This window comes from Podarcis raffonei, chromosome 2 (genome assembly GCF_027172205.1).
Source record: "Podarcis raffonei isolate rPodRaf1 chromosome 2, rPodRaf1.pri, whole genome shotgun sequence".
NCBI classification, from domain to species: domain Eukaryota; kingdom Metazoa; phylum Chordata; class Lepidosauria; order Squamata; family Lacertidae; genus Podarcis; species Podarcis raffonei.
The window spans coordinates 97612278-97629321 of NC_070603.1; positions in this window are offsets into that span (position 1 = coordinate 97612278).

Genomic DNA, 17044 nt, shown 5'->3' on the forward strand with positions numbered 1-17044 from the left:
GATTGCTCTTCTTTTTTCAAAAGTAAAATCTATATGGGGAAAAAATATGCATTCCAGTTGGGATTTGAATAAGCGCATGAGGAATATCTTGAGCAGCCCAACCCCAACCCCTTTTAGCAGTTTGGCTGGGAGACAAATTAAATGGAGCAAAGGCTTCGATCTTCTGCCCATTCTGGGAGCAAGCACCACCAACCTCAATGAGACTTACTTCTGAGTACACGTTTATAGGATTGATCTTCAACTGTATTAATTTATTAGATGGAAAAGATCCTATTGTCTCTTCTTAAAAGATAAATAAACAGTGTTTTAAGACCACTGTGTATGAGTCAGATGTGCTGGGGTGTGTGTGTGTGGAATGGCCTCCTCAGAAATGGATTCTTAAAGTGACCTTTGCCAAACTTCCTTTGTTTGTGTGAATTTTCTACTCAGTACAAAGAGCTCTGGGAAAAACTGACAGACTGTCCTTCTTAACTGCAGTGATTTTGGAACAAGCCAGAGGGATATTTCTGGCAATGTCCACACTACAGATAATCACACCTTCTCTATAAAAAAAAATCCAATCTCTGGTTCCCTTTGGTTTCATCTGCAAGTTGAAGCTAGCAACAAAATAAATAAAGCTCCCATAGTTGAATTATACCACATGTCACCATGCAACAGATTCTACCACCTAATCTATAAATTCACCAAAAGCCCACATAAGACTCCCTATGCTGCATTTGTTGACTACTCCTCAATCTTTGATTTAATAGACAGGGAACAGCTGTGGAACAAACTGGCCCATTCAAATATCAGTAAAAGGTTTCTCTGGCTCCTCCAACAACTACATCAAGGGAACCTCATGCAAGTGAGACTGGGCCTTCAAGGCACCCTCTCACAGGCAATGCCAGGTAACAGAGGTGTCAAGCAAAGATGTATACTGGCACCCTTCCTATATAATTCCTATATAAATAATCTCATCCCTGATATGGAATCCCTCTCCTTTTTCACTCCCACCCTTGGGAATCATAAAGTGCCAATTCTGCTCTATGCCAATGATTTAGTTTTGCTATCTCAGAATAAATTCGGACTTTGAAGGATGTGGGTTAAATCTGGACAGCTGTGTAAAAAAGAGCACCTAAAAATTAACTACGATAAAACCAAGGTCACTGGATTGGGCAAGAGGATTACCAAGTCTGGGTCACTCTAGATGGCCACACCCTTGAGCAAGTACCCAGATTTAAATATCTAGGATTACTTATTGATGGGAAGTCACCATGGAAACCCCATCTGGAAGCTGTTAAGCTAATAGCTGGCCAGTCTACTAGACAGCTATATAGGTTCTTCTATTCAAAGGGTGGGCAGTTAATCAACTCAGCTATTAAAATCTTTGTCTCTAAAATGCCTTTGAATGCCAATTGCTAGAAACTGCAGGAGGAGGGAGTGTGTTTGTTTGTTTGTTGCATTTATACACCACCTTTCCTCCTAAGAAGCTCAACTTGGCACATGTGGTTCTCCTCCTCCTCAATCTCCACAACAGCCCTGTGAGGTAGGTATCGCTCAAGGTCACCCAGAGCAGATTTGGGGGCAGCATGGAAGACATGTGGGGAGAGGGGAAAGGGGGAAATCCCATTGTGCAAGCAGAAGGCATTCTGCCCACACATTTATTTATTTGAATACCACCCATACTTCCCCCAAAGAACTTGGCGCTTGGAGAGAGTGCTAAGAAATTTCTGACAGCCTCCCCCACCATGAGAGAACCACAGTTCCCTGAGTTCCTGTTAAACCAATTTCAGGCTGTGATGTAGATAATCCCATCCAAAATGGGACACCATAAATGTCCCTGGATATACCTCAGGTTAAGAACTTAATTCATTCTGGAGGTCTGTTCTTAACCTGAAACTGTTCTTAAGCTGAGGTACCACTTTAGCTAATGGGGCCTTCTGCTGCTGCCATGCCGCCAGAGCACAATTTCTGTTCTCATCCTGAAGCAAAGTTCTTAACCCGAAGTACTATTTCTAGGTTAGCGGAGTCTGTAACCTGAAGCATCTGTAACCCGAGGTACCAGTGTAATTCTCCTTGTGAGGTCTGCGGAAGAAACTTATTCTTTCTTCTTTCCAAGACCCATTTCTACAACACTTGCTTTTATGAAGCTACAAGTATGACTCCCACAACCCACAGAACATTATTGCCGGTCGGCAGTGGATCCAACCCCCACGGCAGGCCACCAGGAACGGATAAGCAAGGGCGGAGCTACCTGCCCCAGCACCCGGAGCAGGGGGGGGCGGGGCTAGCTGGCCTGCGGGGGCAGGGCTAGCCGCCTGCATGGTGAGCGTCCTTAGCCGTCTGCCGCCCACGTGGCAAGCATGGGGGGCGCCTCTAGCCGCCTGCGGCAGCATCGTCCCTAGCAGCCTTCCACCCGCACTGCAGGTTTCCGGGGGCGCCGCCTGCCCAGTGAGCGGTGGTGGGTGGCGCGGCGATGTCACCCACTCTCACGGCTAACACTCAGTGCTCACCGCACCCCCCGCAGCCATCTTCCTCCGCCAGTGCAGATAAGACATGGAAAAGTTCTTACCAACTGCTTTTTATTCAGTATTCACGGAGAGAGGCTTGGAATGCAGCCTCTTGGAATAATGGTGTTGCCCCACAATATAAAAAATACAAAGTGAGACATTAAGGAAATCCAAAGTGAAAATATGAAGAACAGAGGTTCTGACGAACGGATTATTAAAAACGCGTGAGGTAAACGGAAGTCTTTTTTTAAAAAACAACAACAACACAACAATTTATTTAAGGTAGATAAGGACAACATGAAATTATACAATTGAATATAAATATGGATGGGAAACGGCTATGTATTGTGAGTACTTATCTACTTTTAAAAATTTTCACTTATGATCTTTTTCTTTTACTTCTTTATTCTTTCTTTGTTCTTTTTTTCTTTTTTCTGATATCTTATCTTTCATTTCACTGCTTTATTGTGAATAGCATTTTATAGAGGTATAAATAACTGTAAATATGAAAAGAGACAAAATATTCTCTAATTCTTTTTCCTTGGTTAGATGTATTTTCTTTTTCTTTTGTTGTGAATATGTATGTTTTCTAATTTGTACTTAATAAAAATATATTTAAAATAAAAGGAATAATGGTGTTGCCCCAAGTGAGTCTCCACCCCCTTCCTCTCTCCTTTCATGCGTCATCACTATGGGTGCTGAGAAGTGCCCTCTGCCTCTGAGCTCTCTGCTCTCCTACTTTCAATGCTCACCAGATTCGGGGGGCGGGGTCTGGAATGCTTTCTAAAGACATTGTGTCTGTCAGCTGTCCCCCCTCTGGTGCTTCTTCTTTGTCCTCTCCCATTATTTCCCAGCTTTTCCCCTCATCTGCCTCTAAGCTGTGATCTCCCTCAAACCCCTGTTGTAATTCTGAACTGTCTTCTTCTCTGGAAAGGTCAGGCTGGGGAGGCTGTCTCCACCATTCCTCCTCTGCCCAGTCCCTGACATTTATGGACGATATTTGATATAATAATAATAATAATAATAATAATAATAATAATAATAATAATAAATTTTATTTATATCCCGCCCTCCCCAGCTGAAGCCGGGCTCAGGGCGGCTAACAACAATAAAACAATACAGAAGTACAACACAAACAACACTCTAAAATCATTCATTATAAAATTAATTAAATTCAAGCCACTGGCCACCATTGGGCCAGAGCTCCACGAAGATTGCCGAGGGAGGGAGTCAGGCTGTGCCCTGGCCAAAGGCCTGGCGGAACAGCTCTGTCTTGCAGGCCCTGCGGAAAGATGTCAAGTCCCGCAGGGCCCTAGTCTCTTGTGACAGAGCGTTCCACCAGATCGGAGCCACATAGGTTCCATATAGATATGGAACCTATCTCATAGATTTAAAATTTGATTTTCCCACACTTGTTTGTTGTTGGTATTGTTCTATTTGTTTTACTTTTATGTACCCTAAACTTGATTTAAAAAAAGGATGACTCCACCCACCCATTCTTCTTTATTTACATCACTAGTGAATGTTTTTAATCCCAAAACTATGAATGGGAGTGGGACTCACTCACAACTCTCTGAGGCAAGGGTAACCAATGTAGTGTCGGAATCTCCACTCAGCCAAGCCGATAAGGCCTCATCTTTCTCCAAGCCGAGCCTTTGAAATCGCCTCCAACGTGTTTAATGACCTCGAGCCTTTGATGAGGCTCCAAGGCACATTCTTCCATTCAGCAGAGTTCCCAGGACAGGGAAGAGACGAGAGGTTTGGGCTACATTGTAAAGAGTTTTATTTCTAAGCTACGCAGTCAGAAAATACATCCTCTCTCTATGAAAACAGAGAGCAACCGAACAAAGGAACAAAGGAAAAAAAACAGGAAACCACCAATGTCACATCCCGTCTCCTTTCCTGTGAGACTGGAAGGTCTCTGGAATGTAAACAGAGTCCTGTGACTCCAAGCAGCTGCTCAGTGGCAAAACAGAAACTAACATGTAGTACTCTCCAGATGTTTTGGACTACAAGTCCACAGCCAGTATGGCCAGTGTAGTTCAAAATATATTGAAAGACACCTATCCCAGCTCTGAGGCATCTGAAATGTTCACATTTTGAAAGGGCATTTTAGACTAACGGCATAATTCTAATCTGTCTAGGTTAAAGGGAACTCAAGGAATTACTTATGAAGAGATGAGCACAGGTTTGCAGTGTTAGTGAGGAAGGAGAAGTTATATAATAGATGCTTTGGCAAAACAACATGTCCCCATACGCATTTGAAGTGATCACAATACAAATGGAGATGCAATTTTGTAAGCAAACAAGAAAAATTACCATAGGCAACAATAGAAAGATATTCACAATGAATATCCCTCCCTAACTTTGCTGTGCATTTTCCCACTTAGAAATAGAAATAATGGAAGGGGAGAGAGCAGCAGATATTATTAGATCAACTGCATAAAAAGGATTCCATTAGTATATCGCAGATGAGAAATGAAAGGATTTACATCCAATATTAGTATCATAAAATTGTGCAGTTAAAGTAACATCCACTTTGGAAAAGGCTAAGAATTGTTAACAACAGTGCAGGAAAACAGCTGTAATTTTTGTTTATACTTTCAAAACTCATGCTTCATTGCGTGCCGAATTTATCCCTTTGTGGCTGAAAATACTTGTATTTTGTATTGAAAGCTAAGCAATTTGTGCACAGCTGCCTTACGGTAAACTCCTTTGTTCATTTCTCTTCCAGTGAATTATCATTGTCCCCCTCTTTTTTATTTGAGTAAATATAGATGTTCCAAATAAACTATAAAGCTGCAAATCCACCTACCTGGGAATGAGCACAATGGGGCTTACTTCTAAGTAGGCATGCATAGGATTGCATTGCTTCTCCTAAATTAAAGTCTGTACTAGGCTCCAATCCATTTACTTCACAACATTGCATAAAAGTGAATAATAGCAAGTAAATACATCTTTAGTTAAAATAATAAATTTGAGGCTACACCGTGTGACTTAGTGGAGTATGATGAGGTATATGGATAACTATCATATATAATTACAGCAACACCACTTTCTATCAGTTTCTCCCCACACAGTCTGGTCCTGCTTTAAGGCATTTGCCATAGCGTGATAAAGAGAATGTCATTCTCCCCTCATATTTTTTTTAAAGAAGAAACTCAACAAAAGGGGGTGAAGGGGCCCAGATTTATATGTATCCTGCAGTCTTTGATACCACCCTAGCCAGTGGCTACACTATTGTGGTGACATGGAGACCTGGATATCCAAAATATCGGCCCCTCCTCAGAAACTGGAAGAAATATCTCCCATTGTGACTGCTGAAGAGTTACACTCAGACTGAATCAGATAAGCATTGGAGATCAATGAGACTGAGGGTATGTTCTGTCATATGTGGTGGACCTGTAAAAGGGTAAAAGAGTACTGGGAAATAATGCATAATGAATTGAAAAAAAATGTTTTAAAGTACTTTTCAAAACAACAACAACAACAGAGTCCCTTTTGTTGGGGATAATTCAGACGGAAATTCCCAGGTGTCAGAAAAGGTTATTTATGTATGCCACTACTGCAGCTCGTGTTTTGTTAGCCCAATGTCAGGAATGAGCCAGCTCCAAGCGAAGGATTGCAGCCAACAGCAGAAAGCAGCCAGGAGCAGAGAGTCTTCAGAAAGGTCATCTTGAGTAGTGATGCCGGAGGCTTTGTTAGAGCCGTCCGGAGCTATCTGTTTGTTTTTGCAATAAATCCTCCTTTTTAATACCTACTGTGTTATCAAGCTGGGAACCTGGACTCCTGACACCCAAAAATGAAAAACAAGCGAAGTCCCAACTAAAGAAGAATGGCAGCGTAAACTGATGGAATATGCACATCTTGCAGACCTAGCATATAAAATAAGAGAACAAGAAGAACATTTGAAGAAGATTGGAAAATGTTTATTGAATATATGGAGGAAAATTGTGTATACAGTCATACCTCTTATTACGTTTGCTTCAGGTTAAATCTTTTCAGGTTGCGTCCTGCGGTGACACGGAAGTACCAGAAAGGGTTACTTCTGGATTTCGCCACTCGCACATGCACAGACGCTCAAAATGGCATTTTGCGCAGAAGCGGCAAATCGCAACCCGCCCACGTGCAGACACGCAGACGCGAGTTGCGTTCTGCTCATGTTGTGAACGGGGCTCCGGAACAGATCCCATTCGCAATCAGAGGTACCATTGTATTTGAAAACATGGCAAGCATTAAGATAAACTCAACAGTGTAAATAAGTTTTAGTGGATGTAGTAATGGAATACTGAATGGTTTAGTTTATATAAAATATGCAGGGATTTGTTATGCAAAATGAACCATGGAAAGAGAAGAAGGGAAGTCATTGATATTTTAAGGTTGTTTAAATGAATATTCTAAAATGTAAAACAGAAAATTTAATAAAAATTATATATATATATATATATATATATATATATATATATATATATATATAGAGTTACGCTCAAGGTCCAAGAAGCAGAAGACACTTTGAGATTTTGGTGGAAATGTTGCAGAAAGGTGAGGAAGATATTAATCCCTCAGGGTCAATTATTGGACTGTGTATAAACACTGTAAATAGGGATGTGCGTGTGATTGGTGTGAATGAGTGTGAACATAGAAGTGTGTAAATAGGGTGTATCGGGAATGTACAAAAGGGTGGGAAATAGGGATACAGTGTTGATACATAATGGGAAAAGCAAGATATTTCTCAAATTCTCATGGATGCCTGCCTGTCTCTGTCCTATTTCTCAACTTGTTAAATTGTGTGTCCCCATAATGCTAAGGACACTTCATTGAGCCTAATGAAACTAAATCTGTTGCACAAGTGCAGAAAAATCACTGGTAGGATGAAATTTACCCCAGGCTGTCCACAAGAGACCAAAAGACCAAATAACTGACAGAAATCTGACTTCATTTTATAGAAATGAGTAGGCTGTTCTTCGCAGGTTTCATCTTGTGAATCAAATGTACCTTTTCTTATGATATAACCACCACTTATAATTCCACATTTGAATCCGGACTTCTATTATTAAAAGAGAGTTTCTTGTAACCAATACACATCATAAAGCCATTATCAAGTGACAAGGGAACTGGAAAGATCCAGCTACTTTCCAAACGTATATGCGCAAGGTATATTTTTAGCTACATTAAGCCAGCCATATGCAGTTCCACACACTTATGCAATTCCAACATAAAAAAGTAATCCATAATATTCCAGAGGAACAAATCCAATTCTTAGCCGCATACATTTTCATACAAGTCCGTCAAAACCCATTCCAAAATCCTCTCCATCTCCTTGACAGCTAGTGTTGGAGCAAAAGACCAGAGTCCTCTTAAATGGTCGTTGAGCTTCCAGAGACTTTAAATCTAATAGTCCATAGCCTAGCACTGATCCACAAGCACTGAAGTCATGCAAAAAGTATTCTACCTTTATGAAAGATATACTATGCAGAGTTTAGCGTGGAACACAGTATAGTCCAAATCGATTTCCACCCCTCTAATGGATTCCAGCTGGGGGGGGGGGCGGGAAATCACATTGGTAGCCTTTTTTCAGTCATCTTACAGGTTGATACCTATTCAGCTGACAGGGGTGTTACTTTTGTATTAAGCAGATAGAAATGATCACAGTTGTGGGAGCTATTTTCGAAGGTCTGCAAAACAGGAAAAGATTTGTATCTTTTTCAAAGACCAGCTGTCTCAAAATGCAAGACTCAAAACATAGCAAGCCTCATAAAAAGATATCACTACTACAGTGTCCATTGCAGCAGTTGGTGGTATATATATTTCTCCTTTTGTGGTCTGTCTGTGGTGGTTAGATCTATGTTAAGGGCTGCTTTATGACCTGAATACCTCATACTGTGCTACTTTTTAAATTCTAATAGGCTTTATCCAACAAAGTCATTTCATAAGCGGAACAACATCTGGTGGCCCCTCCATCTTCTCCATGTAACGCCCGCCCCCCACAACCCCACATTCGTTCTGGAGGTTTGGCAGAATCCAATAGCAGCTTTGGTGGCGGTGTAGGGGCACCTTAGGAGAAGAGCGAGAGGAAGTTCTGTTGCACTAGCAGAAGTTACTCTTCTCGTGCAATTATTTCATTGGATAAACTGTTGCGTTGTGTATTTCATTCTTATTTGTAAATTGATTTACAGTGGTACCTCAGGTTAAGAACTTAATTCGTTCCGGAGGTCCTTTCTTAACCTGAAACTGTTCTTAACCTGAAGCACCACTTTAGCTAATGGGGCCTCCTGCTGCTGCCGCCGCCGGAGCATGATTTCTGTTCTCATCCTGAAGCAAAGTTCTTAACCCCAGCTACTATTTCTGGGTTAGCAGAGTCTGTAACCTGAAGCGTCTGTAACCTGAAGCGTATGTAACCCGAGGTACCACTGTATTTGTGTAAAATGACCGAGAAGCTTGATAAATCGGGTCCTCCTCACAGAGGGCACGTGTTGCGGTGAGATCATCAGAAGTGACCTCACTGTTGTGTGGGTAGGAACGATTGGATAGCCACAACAACCCGATTGGAGGTCCCTCGGTTGATGGGCAGATCTGGCCAATGAGAATTTTGTGTATTAACCGAGGGATCTTTATATACCGCTGCACGTTGCGTTGAGCTTCCTCTTTTTGCTTTGTGCACCGGATCACCCACCCACCCTTCCCTATATTTAGGGTCTAGTTTTGACCTTGCTTTTCCGTCATGGGTCGTCTGCTTTTGGGGCAGGGGCCTGGTAGGAATTTTCCCATTTGGCTGATTGGCTGGTGCCATTTGGGTTTAGAAAATCATCACAACTTCGTAAGGTTTGGCAGTTAGGCATTGGTTAAATGGTGGTGTGGAGGGGAGGTCGGAGAACCAGACCCTTCCAATGGAAAAAGGTATTCCATTAAAGGAATCAAGGGACTAGCCATGCTTTTGTCAACCCCTTTCAGGGGGGTAGGCCCACACAAGAGTCCCTGGGAGCATTTTGGGGTGAGCTTGAGTTACGTGCATGTACCAATGCTCCCCCATGGTGTTTTCCTGCACTGACAATATGGTAGGGCCCAGTCGTCAGTGCTGCGTCCTGCTGAGGTCAGGTGCAGCCTAGTCGAACCGAGGCCTAAACAAACCACTCACTAATCTGTAATCACAGGGACGTGGGTGGCGCTGTGGTCTAAACCACTGAGCCATGGGCTTGCCGATCAGTGGTCGGTGGTTCGAATCCCCGCAACGGGGTGAGCTCCCATTGCTCCGTCCCTGCTCCTGCCAACCTAGCAGTTCAAAAGCATGTCAAAGTGCAAGTAGATAAATAGGTACTGCTTCGGTGGGAAGGTAAACGGCGTTTCCATGTGCTGCTCTGGTTTGCCAGAAGTGGCTTAGTCATGCTGGCCACATGACCCGGAAGCTGTACGCCGGCTCCCTTGGCCAATAAAGCGAGATGAGCACCGCAACCCCAGAGTCGGCCACGACTGGACCTAATGGTTAGGGGTCCCTTTACCTTTACCTAATCTGTAATCAATAAAGTTGTGGCCAAAATTATGCCAATAACCTAAAACTAAATTCTGTGTCATGTGTGTAATTATTTATGGGGTAGCTCCTGGGGGTCTTCACACACAAATAGTAAAGATGGAATACAGAAGCCGTATTCTGTTTGTAGGCCATCGGAAGGCAATCGTTTCTGCAGAGCAGCTTTTCCCAACTTGGTGTCCTCCATATATTTTGGACTATGGCTCTCATCAGTCTCAGTCAATACAGATATTGGGGACTACAAGAGGCAGGAGAGGAAGAAGAAGTCCCATCCCATCCCCTGGATATCACCCAAAAAGTCTACTGCTCAGCAATGGTACATTAATGCTATGAACAAGATGCCACACAAGTGCAGAGCCATGCCATTTCCCCCTGATATAAGGAGAGAGACCGGCATGTAAGCAAAACTAAATGTATTTTTTATATAATTATCCTGTTAACATTGGAGGCTGTCCATTCTTTCACAAGTGGGAGATTGGAATAACCTCAAAAGTGTGGTTTTGGGAGTAGAAACAGCTCTCTTTTCTACCTGTAGCCTGTACTACAGGCAGCCGTCAGGATCATATTCCTAACACCTGAGATCTGGCTCCCCATAGCTACCTAACTTTACATCTTGTTTCTGCAAGGCTAGAGCTGTAAAAGGGAACCCTTTCGTCTCATTTTATTTAATTCTCCTAATTCATTTTGCATGTGTTCGGGAATGAGCAAAACTGCTAACGTGCAGTGCTTGATAAAAGGCACGCTTGCCTCTCTCTAACTCTTTCTGTTTCTCCAATGAACTTTTCTAAGCTTCAGAGCATAAAGACAATCTTTACTATGTGGGGAAAGTCACCTTTCACACAAGCCACCTTTCCCTATTTAACAGCTATTTAGGCCCCCAATCAAAGTCCAAGCGTTAGGTCATTCTCTCTCGCTTGTACCCTCATTTCTAGCTTTACACTTTAGCAGTTTTAAACCAAACTTGCTGATTGAGTTGGGGTTTTAGGGCAAACTATAGTAATATTGGAACTCTGGCACTTGTAAATTCCCCTTTAAAAATACAGGCGACCATGCTAATGCCTACTGCGCTATCAATAAATCCATTGTATGTTGGTCCTGAACTTGTTCTTTGGAATCTGAGATGGCCCCAATGCCCTTGGCAACAATAAAGAACTAGGAAGATACAGCTGCTAAGAGCGAGATTTTGGAAATATGTAGAAAGTGCAAAGAAAGAAAGATGGTATGGACAGTACACTGGCCATAGTGAGAAACTGACCCATAAACACACACACACACACAAACACACACACACGAAACTATTTGGCAAAACTATTTTCCGTGCCAATGCTGAACACATCTGTGTGATCCCAGTAAAATGGACCAGCATCTGGAACTTGTAACTGCCTCTCAGTACTAGTAAATATGTTCATCTGAAAGACCTCCAAATATCTGGGTACAAAGATAAAATCAGGCTCATGAATTCTCACTCATACTCCAACCTATGCCCTCTAGATGTTCTGGACTACAACTTCCATCTTTCCTGACTCTTGGCCATGTTGACTACATCTAATGAGAGGTGTAGTCTGGAGGGCAGCAGGTTAGGGATAATAATAATAATAATAATAATAATAATAATAATAATAATAATAATTTATTTATACCCCGCCCATCTGGCTGAGTCTCCCCAGCCTCTCTGGGTGGCTCCCAATCAAGTATTAAAAACAATACAGCATTAATTATTAAAAACTTCCCTGAACAGGGCTGCCTTCAGATGGCTGCATTAGATTATTAACTTACTTATTTGATTCATTTCTAGACCACTCGTCGATTAAGTGGTTTACAAATTTGTTAAAAATACAAAATACAACAGGGAAACATTAAAAATATTACCAACAACAAAGCCAACCTAAATGCAATCATGGGCACATGCATCATAAAATAAATATAAAGCAAACAAAATAAATTAGTGCAAGAAATTAGAAAGCACCAAAAATAGGAAGGTGTGTTGTTAGGCACTTAAAAGTATTGGGAGGCACACCTATAACAACAACAAAAATTGAATGTGCTAATTTATATGCCAATAAGCTTTGCCAGCTATCTTTGTATTTATTCACAGCTGGGCCAAATTAGGGGAGTTTTACTGGTAATTTGGTTGACAACAGTAAACATCTAGCTCATGTGTGCTATGGGAATTGAAATCAAGAGACAAGTTTGAGATATTGCATCTTCCCAGATGGCTAGCTAACATTAGCATCATTTCTGAAGTAAATGTAGCATATTGCTATGATTTCTTGCATCCTAAAACTTCACTTCACTATCCACTTGTATAGAGCTAGTTTTATGCAAACTGAGATGGAAATTTCATTGGATTATTCTTCCGTTGCAGGAGGGGTGGGAAGGAAAATTCAGCTCATTTGGGGAAGGAGGATAAATATTGCACAGTGTTTAAGGGGCAGTGCCATACATCTTAGCGGATTTTGTTGTTGTTGTTCTTACGGTTGGGTATGAGACCCTATTGCATCTAAAGGGGTTTTAAACTGGTCTAAAGTCTTGGTGTCAATGCACACTCAGCACAGACGATAGAGACCAAACTTTTCTTGCCAATACAGTCTCCCTGCTCTCCACTCGGAAATATATTGATGTTCAGCGTTGGCACCTCTCTAAGTTGTCAAAACATGATAGGCCCTGCCAGAACATTAGTAACATATTCTAGATCTTCTATACATCCATCTTAAGAAAAGCAACAACATGTCACCACTATGCCAACTGCAGGCTATACCAGCGTTGACGTATTATTCTGCTCACCACTGATTGTTATAAATACAAGACAGCTGCTAGATTTATGCTGATACTACAACAATGGGGAAACATGAAGATGACTGTATTCTTTTTGATACAGGCAGTCAGGGTCATATTTTGTTAAGAGTATTTCCAGGAAGCTTGGGAAAGCGCTGACCCACTGGTGCAACTAGGCCTTGCCAAGAAGCCAACTCAGACCTTAGCTTGTAACATCCTTCTACATAAAATATCACGTAAAATAAACCCCATAACAGCCAGTCTAGCTCTTGCCCCCAATCTTTAAGTGAGTCTTTAAATCACACAAAGTTTTAAATCAAGAGTGAGCTCCCCCACCCCTCCATAAATATAAGAAAAGCTACAGGTCAAGCAGAAATCACAACTCGCTATAGGAATGGCGCCATGGCATTTGTAGGCCATTGTTTTGCACAGATCCTGACATAATAATAAAAAAATGACGCAGTGAAATAAACAGGAGTTCTTATCATTTGTCCTTCTGATGCTAGGGAAAAGGGCCTGTAAAAAAAAAATACAGTGGTACCTCGGATTAAGTACTTAATTCGTTCCGGAGGTCCGTTCTTAACCTGAAACTGTTCTTAACCTGAAGCACCACTTTAGCTAATGGGGCCTCCTGCTGCCACCGCGTCGCCAAAGCACGATTTCTGTTCTCAACCTGAATCAAAGTTCTTAACCTGAAGCACTATTTCTGGGTTAGCAGAGTCTGTAACCTGAAGCGTATGTAACCTGAAGCGTATGTAACCTGAGGTACCACTGTATGGAGTAAAGCTATGACAGTCTTTGAGGGAGAGAGTAAGCCTTGGATTGTAGAGTTACTGAGTACGTTCAGTTGAATCCAACCAAGCCATTCTACTTGTGCAACAGAATTTCACCTTCTGCTCTTCTGCCTGATCCCTTTCTTCCCCCTGCCAAATCAACTCTTGAGGGTTGGGGAAAACACCAGATCAGATCTGGGTTTGTGGGATGCGCAGAAAGAAATTAGAGATGTCATCCTGTTCATGCAATGGCTTTGTTTTTCTCAAACTTCCAGCGAACCAATTAAAAAAGTTAACAGCCACAATAAAGAGACTGTTGCAAACAGAGGCATGTGGCACGTCTGTGTAGGGGATGTGACATTTGAACAGCCAACCCACCTCCCACAGCATGCACCAATTACACGGAGAGCCTCTAAACCACAACTACATGCTTATGACAGCTCCTGGGACTAGCGTAAAGAGTCAGGGGTATTCTAGTTGATGAATCTTGGTAAGTAAGACTGGATTATTGTGTATTTGATAAGCAATAATGGCCCAGAGACCTTAAAGTGAGCATACTTGCACTATCCTTTGTAGCAGTTACAAAAGTGCCTGAAATACATCTAAGTACCTTTCAAAATTTTGCAGCTCTCATGTTGAGCTGCTGTTTTCAACAACCATAATTACCATAACCATTAAAATCTCCCGTGCTTTAAGAAAGGGGAAATACAAAATATGCACCCTGAACTGAACAGCTGACTTGATCTCCAATCATTGCACAGAGATTTTGTACCTCAAGTGCTCAAAGTGGCTGGTTTCAATAGCTAACATTTTAATCGAAAGCTCTGATTATCCATAGTCCCTCTCCAAAAATCTCTGTTATCTAATAAAACATGAAACTGTGAAGGTTGGCCTAAAATAAGCCCAGTAACCCTGCAGCAATAAACAGATGCCATTTGTGCTCCTTTTCATGGAATGAACAGGGTATGATTATGACGTTAAAAATAAATTTGTGTTCCCCTTTCCTTTAGATGGATGCAGGTGGAACTATAAAACCTTTCTTATATGAGTCAGAGAACCACGGCTGGCAGGGCTAATGGCACAACTTTAAAAATAGAGCAGTAATTAAATGAAATAACAACTAGAGAGAAAAAATGTCTTTCTTTTTCCAGAAACTGGTCCAATGGCTATTGCTTGAAATTAATTAAAAATATTTTACCTGGACCTCTATCATAAATGCACTTAATGAAAAGTTGGCTGAAACTACCCAAGAACAAACTACCAAAAAGTCTGTTTAGTAAATTCAGTTCCTGAATGAGAACCAACTAAATCGGTGTTATATGTTTCCTCATAGATACTGGATTCTTTAGGCTGAAATTCTGTACTTATGTAACTCAATGGTACTTAACTTCTCAGGAGGTATGTCTAGGACTGCACTGTTAAGCTGCACAAGATTTGTGTGGAAAAGCGGGTAAATGAAGACACTCAATGATTCATCTTAGAGCAGAAATCAAGAGGACACAAAAAGGACACAAGAAGCCGCACAATGCAGGGATGTGTAACTTGTGTACATATGAGCCCGTTCTCCAACTGTCAGATTGGAGTGTGCGTGTGTGTAAGGTGAGGGGAAGTGACTCCATTGATTGCTATCAGGGCTTTCCATGCAACTAGGACTCGTCTACACTTCCACTCAACCCTTACCTTCTAGGCATGGGTCCAAGCAATTTCCCCCTTTCCCTGCTCCTTTCCCAGGGAAAGCCTGCTCTTTTGTGCTAAATTGGAGCAAACATCAATCCAGAGAAAGAGAGAGCCAGTGTGGTGTAGTGGTTAAGAGTGATAGACTCGTAATCTGGTGAACCGGGTTCACTTCCCCGCTCCTCCACATGCAGCTGTTGGGTGACCTTGGGCTAGTCACACTTCTCTGAAGTCTCTCAGCCTCACCTCACAGAGTGTTTGTTGTGGGGGAGGAAGGGAAAGGAGAATGTTAGCCGCTTTGAGACTCCTTCGGGTAGTGATAAAGCGGGATATCAAATCCAAACTCTTCTCTTTTTCTTCAAATTGCTGTTTGCTCCAATTGGGCACTAAAGAGCAGTTTTCCCTAGGGAACAGCCATGGGACAAGAGGCACTGTGGATAAGCCCTACATTTTATTCAGAGCAGGGATGTGGGTGGCACTGTGGTCTAAAACACTATGCCACTTGGGCTTGCTGATCGGAAGGTCGGCCATTCGAATCCCCATGATGGATTGATCTCCCGTTGCTCTGTCCCAGCTTCTGCCAACCTAGCAGTTCAAAAGCACACCAGTGTGAGTAGATAAATAGGTACTGCTATGGTAGGAAGGTAAACATCATTTCCGTGCGCTCTGGTTTCCATCACGCTGTTCCATTGCGCCAGAAGCGATATAGTCATGCTGGCCACATGACCTGTAAAACTATCTGTAGACAAACGCCAGCTGCCTCAACCTGAAAGTGAGATGAGCGCTGCAACCCCATAGTCACCTTTGACTGGACTTAACTGTCCCGGGGTCCTTTAACTTTTTAAATCTTTATTCAGAGCAAACCCACTGAAATGAATGAACATGACTAAGGGTGTGTCCACATTACTGTTCACTGCAGCTCCAGTGCACTTCCACCACTTAGTTTCACAAGATGTTAGCCACAACCCATTTGTATCCTGTAGCTTTTTGAGAAATACTCCTCTTTGAACCCTTCCCTCTCAAACCAGCTTCCATCTAATATGCTGTGGTTCAACTGTTGTGTAAGCAGTTCAGGTAGCATTTGCACACATGCAGGTGACGGCACATGTGCAGATGAAAGCTTCACTGGAGGAAATACTGGGTGCTTGTGTGCATTAGCCTTTGTAAGGGTTTTGTGATAACTGCAGTTTGTTTAACAAGAAGCTTCATGAACATGTTGAGAACAGGCCCCCTCCTTCCTGTAACATTTACCAAATTACTTCGACCAAAATCACCTGCCAACAGGCAAGCGATGTTATTTTTCATCCTGCCACTTTGCGCACAAAGAAAGGGCAAGCAGCTTTTGACAAGAAACCTTTTTTGAAATGTAACCCACTCAGGCTACAATCCTATTCATGTTTGCAGGTGAGTTAGAGCCACTGAAACCAAGTCTTTCTTCTGAACAAGCATACTGATGATCAGCTAGCTGTCAGGATGTATTGTGATTATTATTACCTATTAGAACATTGTGGTATCATCATACACAAGCAAAACATCTGCGTGAGATAGTTTGAGCGACTGAGGGACTGGTCCCGACAAGCAGCCATTTTCTTGAGGTCTAGAGCAGACGCCTATCCCATCTCCTGAAAACTGATCTTCTTGATGGGACGTTTCAGTGACTGAAGCTGAGACCTCCTGCATGCAAAGTCTGGGCTCTCCCAGCACACAGAACTGCACTGCACAGGTATGAAATACAGCTGTCACAGTCAAACACAACAGACAGCTTTCATCTCATCTGCCATCACTTGGAACGCTTCCCCATAGAGGTG